At 46.3% G+C, this 7,427-nt stretch overlaps 1 pseudogene; it reads left to right on the top strand.

Moving 5' to 3' along the window:
* The first annotated feature begins 5,533 nt into the window (after window positions 1-5,533).
* On the top strand, window positions 5,534-5,772 carry LOC139266368 (U2 spliceosomal RNA; annotated as a pseudogene).
* Window positions 5,773-7,427: the final 1,655 nt, after the last annotated feature.

The following is a 7,427-nucleotide window of genomic DNA, read 5'->3' as shown; positions in this document are numbered from 1 at the left end:
CAGTGCAGAGATGCACATCTCGGTGGGTCCCACGTGAGATAGAATAGTTTTGTCACTGGGTTTGACACAAGTGAACAAGAGCAGATGGCGGAGACAGGGACAGAAGTGGAGACTCCTCCTCGGAGGTCGCAGGTTACTCCCAGCTCTTTCCAGCTGCATGCAGACGCTCAGCCTTGGGTGCCATCCAAAAAGAGTACCATCCTGGAGCTGCAGGAGGCTCTGACAATTTTTGCGAGTGCGATGTTTGCTAATGTTCAGCAAATGAAGGAGTCCACCTTCAACATGAGCACCACTATGTCGCAGGCAGTAGTGACTCTTGGCTCTTCCATAGATAGGGTGGCCACCTACATGGAGCAGCTAATGCGCCACTCACAGCAGTACGTGGTCTCTATGGAGCATAAATGGCTATCTATGGAGATGGTGTGATGAGCCATGTCTTCAGTGGAAGACTGGCGAAGGACGCGTGAGTCATGGCGTGCATGATGATCTTCCTGCAGTTGCAGACAAACTGCACTTTGAGGGAGTGGAAGCCTTTGCAGTTGATGAAGACTCCTGGGTTATGATGGGGTGTCCTGATGCGCACATGTGTGCAGTCGATGATGTCCTGAACTCGTGGGAAGCCAGCCAGAGCAGCAAAGCTGAGCGCCCAGTCAGTAACACTGGCGTCGTCAGTGGCAAAGTTGATATTGGCTGACTTGTCAAATATGGCATCGGTCACCTGGGTGATGCATCTTTGGGCGGCCAACAGCGTGATGTCACAAACTTCTGCTGCAGATCCCTGGAAGGAGTCTGAAGCGAAGAAGTTAACGGCATTGGTGACTTTGACAGACACTGTAAGGCATGTCCACCCATTCCTCTGGGCTGCAGGTTTTGCTGCAGCAATGTGAAAATGTCTGTAACGACCTGCTGTGATACCCTGAGCCTCCTTTGGCACTGCTGCTCAGTCATGTTGAGGGAGCTCATAATCTGCCTGTATACCTTGTGTTGGGGGTATTGCCTAGGGGGCGGTGCAGCCCTGCATTGATGCCCTCTGTCCTGTGCAGCATCAGGTGATTGAGAGGAAGGTTGGTGGTGTTGTTGTTGGTGCTGCTGGTGTGCCTGGTGCTGATGGTGTTGGGGCTCGTATTGGTCAGATTCTGACAACCAAGGTGAGACAGTATAAACGGCACCCATGCTGATGGAATAGATGGCAGGTGAAGTAGAGTTGACAGGAGCAATCTGTCAATGGTGAGAGAGATTCTTCCAATGACGGAACACTGGATGGAGACTTTGCTGGAAGCACTTGCAGCCTGTGGAAAGCTCAATCTGTGCTGGGAATGCAGTGAGAAACAGCTTCTGCCTTAGGAAACTGATTGACAGTCAGGTGGCAGCTTTATAGTACATTTCATGCTGTCAACTAATCAGCTGGAGCAATGGCCACTCAACTCCCGCCTCAGGTTGACAGACGTGGTTCCTGAGCTGCATGAATTCTGTCGGCACACAGGGAAATGTGAAATGTAGGGGGAAAATGGCTCTTAACTGTCTGAAAACAAGCTTATAATGATTTCAATTAGGTCGCCCGCCTTTGCAGGTCGGGTTGCTACCACACCAGCAACGGCGTATGGGGATGGGATCACGGCGGGTTCCCGACCCGCTCCGACTTTTTTTCAAATTTCCTATCTGACCTGCCTCCGATCGTATCTGCACAGACCTCAGAAAATTCCGGCCACTGTCATTCTGCGATTTTCCATATGGCCTTGTAAGAAGTGGAACCTCCACCTGCTCCTTGTAAGACCAATAATATCATGGGGACGCTCTGGCATGGGGACCCCCCACCCTAGAAGTTCCTGCTTCCCTAGTTCAGTCAGGAGCCCGTGTAGGACTGAGGTCTGGTACATTGAGTGAAATGAAGTATACCGGCCTCTAGGATGGCATAAGAGAACCCCACGTGAGAGGAGCAGCTGGATCTCTGAAAATCAGGGATATATATTTTAAAATCTGGATCGTCCCCTCACAAAGGGGAACTGATTGGTTTTGGGGAGATTTTCCAGCCATTCACTGGTCCTGTGCAATTGGGTGAACATTGGAGAGTACTGGCAGACACAATCATAGTGTGACTGCTAGGATCATGGCCCATGAATTTTCAGGGCCATAGACATTTATATTATAAAGTGTGACCAGAATTCTCTCTTTATTAGAGGGGCACAGGATAGTTTGTTATAGTTGAAGAAACTTGTAAAAGGGAGATCCAATGAGAATTCTGTAAGAAATATGACATTAGTGAAGAGGAGGAGTTGAGGTTTGGTCAGGAATGAACATTTTCATGCTGTATCCCTAAAATGGCAGAGGGGGGAGAGAAAATTAAAATGGAAGAAAAATGAGGGGGAAATTGAAAACCATCATGGCTTTTTCAGATTTATTTTGGTAAATATGATTTTTTTAATAGACAATAAATTATGAGTATAGTATGTGTGAGTATGTAAGTATTTTTTGATTGGCTCAGATTTCAGTCACTAAGAAGCAACCAATCAACATACATCATAGCTTATGAACAGACTGAACATTTTCCCTTACCTTAAGGATATCAGGCAAACACCAGATGCAATACTGCTAATTATTTAGTTTGACAAACAACATTTGTAAAACTTCATCTAACCCAGATTTTAAAAAGCCGGTAACCAAATCTGATTTCCATAGAACAAGAGAGCCATTCAGATTTCTGAAATTTCTGTTATTGGATGCTCCAAACATTAGATGGCTATTTCTCAATAAATAAATTACTGTATTGGAAGAAGTGCTATGTATTATTTTTTGCACACAATTAAAATCTGGCAGGTAAACTTGATTTCTGGTTTACAGAGTGTGATCATACATTGTTATTTTGGAAACTTCTATGAAAGAAAATGCTGCTGACCCATATATTTTCCATATGCAATACAGCTGAACAAATAGCTGCCACAATACTATAAATATTAGTTCTGTGTTGTTTTGACTGCATTTTGCTGCAAGTTTCATACCAAGAGATTGGGGTTAGAGCCTTATCATTCAAGTACAATGTTAAGTCACAGTCGAGTAGTAAAATACAAGACAATCATGTAACATTTCTTCAGCCTATCTGAAACAAGATAAAATGTGCTGCCTATAATATGCATTTCTTTATTGGGGAAGAGAAGGTACTGACATCATCCGTCGTTATAAATCCTATTGCTTCAGAAATGATGCTTTACGATTCATGTAGTTGGAAAAATATATACAGAACCAATGGTGAATTATTGTCAAAGCAGTACACATTTAATCAAATCACGAGTGATACACAGCGATACTAATGATGGATGACAATACTTCCATATGTAGCCATTTTCAGTAAATATCAGTTTGTTTTATTCATTGTCTGGAAGTGGTGTCTGCAACCACATGCTGCAGTCAGAGTTATTTATTGATCTTTGGCATTTGTGTTCTAAGTAAAACAGATGTCTTTTTGGTTGATAAAATCAGATACTACTTACATTTTCCTCTCTAATTAACATTAGAACTGCCGCCAGTACAAATGCAGTGCAACTGCTTTGTGTGCATGCTGGGAAGTTCAAATCGTATTTTTGCCTCAAGTGCTGACTGACATTTTTTTTAAATTTAATTATGATGTACTATTGAAGCACAGGTTGTTGGTCTTTATATCTGTGGAGCTTTCTTATAACCATTGGCTTAACCCATACTTCCTATTGATAGACTACTTTGTGCTTCCTAGAAGAGCTGTATAAAAGTCCCTCTTGAAATAAATATAAACATATAAATGATGATGCTTCAGGTGTCAATTTTGACATCCATTTTACAAAGTAACCCAGCAAACTCATAGACTCCAAAATTCCTGAATCCTTGACGTGGCGATGTAAGTGCAGTGGAGCGGGACGCCTGCTGAAATCCGAGAAGGCTGACTTCATCAGAACTCCCAGGGTCAACTAACTTCCATAACATTGGTAGCGCAAGGGCATGAATCCCACCAGCAAGAGGCCGAAGGGGTTGAAAAATTTGGGAATGGAGTGGAGCAAGGTTGTCATCATTTCAAGAGGGAGTGAAATGATTGTTGCTTCAGAAGGGAAAAGGTGAGCCTCTAGCTTCTCAGAGGCTGTGGTGCAAGTGCTGCTGGTCCAAATTAGAAAAAGGAGCGATGACAGTGTCGGTGTACCATGTGAAAAAACCCACTGCATGCAGCAGCATGGAGCATGTGCAAGGAGCAGACTATGGCTGTGAGTGGGACCTCTATAACCCCATAGACCTCCTTGTAGTGTCAGAAAGAGTTTAATGGACTCACAAGGTCAGCAAATATATATTTGCTGTCAGATGAATAATAGGGCAACTAATTGAATGACATATGGGTATTCCCTGTCACAATAGTCAAACAATGCCCTTTGGGATATGACATGGCATAATTTTGCCTGTCCCAGCCTAATATGTCCTTACTATACAGTATAAATGCACACGAGGCCCATACTTGAGAGAAGATCACTCTGTGACCAGTTACCTTTATTACCAAGACTTCAGGAGAGAGACGGTGGGTGGAGCTTACCCTTTTATACTAGAAAGTTTAGGTTAGGAGTGTCTCCCACAAGTTCGCCCCCTTGTGGTCAATATTCTCAAGGTCTTAGGTCAGCTGATACATGGGTTACAATGACGGTTGAATACATAACATCACCTCCCCCACAAAGTCTTATTGGGATCACAGGTTAAGTCTCTCTGGTGGTTTACGCTCCCTTGTAGAGCGCCTGAGTTGGGGCTCCGGTTGTTGGGCGCTGGTCTGAGTGTCTGCTGTTTGCGGTGCCTCAGGCCTGTCCGGACTGCCCACAGTGACTGGGCTCTCCTCCACTTGGTTCCGGTATTCGGTCACCTGTGGTGGAGTAAACTCTATGTCGTGTTCTTCCTCTGCTTCTTCTATGGGGTTGCTGAACCTCCTTTTAGTTTGATCCACGTGTTTGCGGCAGATTTGACCATTGGTAAGTTTAACTACCAAAACCCTATTCCCCTCTTTGGCAATCACAGTGCCTGCAAGCCATTTGGGCCCTGCAGTGTAATTAAGGACAAAAACAGGGCAATTGACATCAATACATCGCGCTCTCGCATTCCTGTCATGGTAGTCACATTGTGACTGATGCCTGCTCTCAACAATTTCTTTCATAGTAGGGTGTATAAGGGATAACCTGGTTTTGAGTGTCCTTTTCATTAGCAGCTCTGCGGGTGGAACCCCTGTGAGCGAGTGTAGTCGGGATCTCTTGGCCAACAGGAGGCGTGATAAGCGGCTTTTTAGGGAACCCCCTTGGATTCTGAGCATTCCCTGTTTGATTATCTGCACTGCTCGTTCCACCTGGCCATTTGAGGCCGGCTTGAACGATGCCGTTCTGACATGGTTCATTCCATTGCCTGCCATGAAGTCCTGGAATTCAGTGCTTGTGAAGCACGGGCCATTGTCGCTGACAAAGACGTCCGGTAGACCATGGGCAGCGAACATTGCCCGTCGACTTTCTACTGTGGCAGAGGATGTGCTTGAATTTAAAATGGATCTATCGCTTCTCGGCCTTTTGGCTAAGATCATGCGTAACTGACCTGACAGGGGAGTAACCACCATAACCCCAAGGTGGTTCTCCCTGGATCAGGAAGGTATATGCTTGTTTTTTTGGAAATAGGAGGTGGGTGGGGTGGCTTGACCCATCCACCTCCACGGAGGTGTGTGGGGGACCTGACCCATCCACCTCCATGGCACGAACCTGGTATTGCAGTACTTCCAGGAACGGTGCAGTGGCTCTAGGCCTTTTGGCTAAGAGCATTGGCGCAGAGTGATCCTTGAATGGGCCCAAGGTGACCTCTGGCGTTTGTGATTTGACAAAGAATTGGAACGATTGGCTACGAATTTCCCCCCAAAAAAATGGCACACTCAATCCATTTGGAGTAGGGTCTACTACAACCAAAAACATTTTTCCCATGAAATGACCTGCGTAGTCCACATAGATGCGTGACCATGGCTTGGCGGACCAGGACCAGGGGCTAAGGGGGGCTTCCCTGGGTGCATTGTCCAGCTGAGCACACGTGTTGCACCTGCAAACACAAAGTTCCAGGTCTGCATCTATCCCTGGCCACCAAACATGAGACCTGGCAATTGCCTTCATCATGACAATGCCCGGGTGCTCATTGTGAAGTTCTCTGATAAACACCTCTCTGCCCTTTTGGTGCATGAATCCTCGGTTTCCCCACAGTAGGCAATCGGCCTGAATCGAGAGTTCATCCTTGCGCCTATGAAACGGTTTAAACTCCTCAGGGCATGCCCCATACGTGGCTGTCATGTCCCCATTCAGGACACATTTATTAACTAAAGACAGTAGCGGGTCTTTATTTGTCCAGACTTTAATCTGACGGGCTGTCATGAGTGAGCCTTCGCTTTCGAAAGCTTCAACAGCCATGACTATCTCAGCATCCTGCTCAGCTGCCCCCTCAGTGGTGGCTAGTGGTAGCCTGCTGAGTGCATCGGCACAGTTTTCAGTGCCCGGTCTGTGCCGAATTGTGTAGTCATAGGTGGCTAACGTAAGTGCCCATCTCTGTATGCGGGCCGATGCATTCGCATTTATGGCCTTGTTGTCAGTCAAAAGGGACGTTCGGGGTTTGTGATCTGTCTCCAGCTCAAATTTCCTGCCAAACAGGTACTGGGGCATTTTTTTTACTGCATATATACATGCAAGCGCTTCATTTTCTACCATCCCGTAGCCCCTTTCTGCCTGGGACAGACTTCTGGAGGCATAAGCTACCGGCTGTAACTGACCATTGGCATTCACATGCTGCAACACACACCTGACCCCATAGGATGATGCATCACATGTTAAAACTAGTTTCTTATGCGGGTCATATAACATTAACAATTTGTTGGAGCATATCAAATTGCGTGCTCTATCAAAAGCCCTTTCCTGGCTGTCCCCCCAGACCCAATCACGACCTTTGCGTAGGAGCATGTGCAGCAGCTCTAACAGCGTGCTCAATTTGGGAATAAAGTTGTGAAAATAGTTCAGGAGCCCCAGGAACGAATGCAGCTCCGTAGTGTTACGGGGTCTGGGTGCTCTCTCGATCGCTTCCGTTTTGGACGCAGTAGATCTGATCCCGTCTGCTGCTACCCTTATCCCCAGGAATTCTACCTCTGGAGCTCGGAAGACGCACTTCGCCTTTTTCAGTTGCAGCCCTACCCGGTTCAATCTCCGTAGCACCTCCTCCAGGTTGTGGAGGTGTTCTTCAGTATCGCGACCCGTGATGAGGATGTCGTCTTGAAAAACCACCGTCCTTGGAATCAACTTGAGGAGACTTTCCATATTTCGCTGAAAGATCGCGGCGGCCGAACAAATCCTAAATGGACATCTGTTATACACAAACAACCCCTTGTGTGTCGTGATGGTGGTCAGCTTCTTTGACTCACTTGC

This window comes from Pristiophorus japonicus, chromosome 6 (genome assembly GCF_044704955.1).
Source record: "Pristiophorus japonicus isolate sPriJap1 chromosome 6, sPriJap1.hap1, whole genome shotgun sequence".
Classification (NCBI taxonomy): domain Eukaryota; kingdom Metazoa; phylum Chordata; class Chondrichthyes; family Pristiophoridae; genus Pristiophorus; species Pristiophorus japonicus.
The sequence above is the reverse complement of the archived record's forward strand: the minus strand, read 5'-3'. Positions and strand labels throughout refer to the sequence as shown.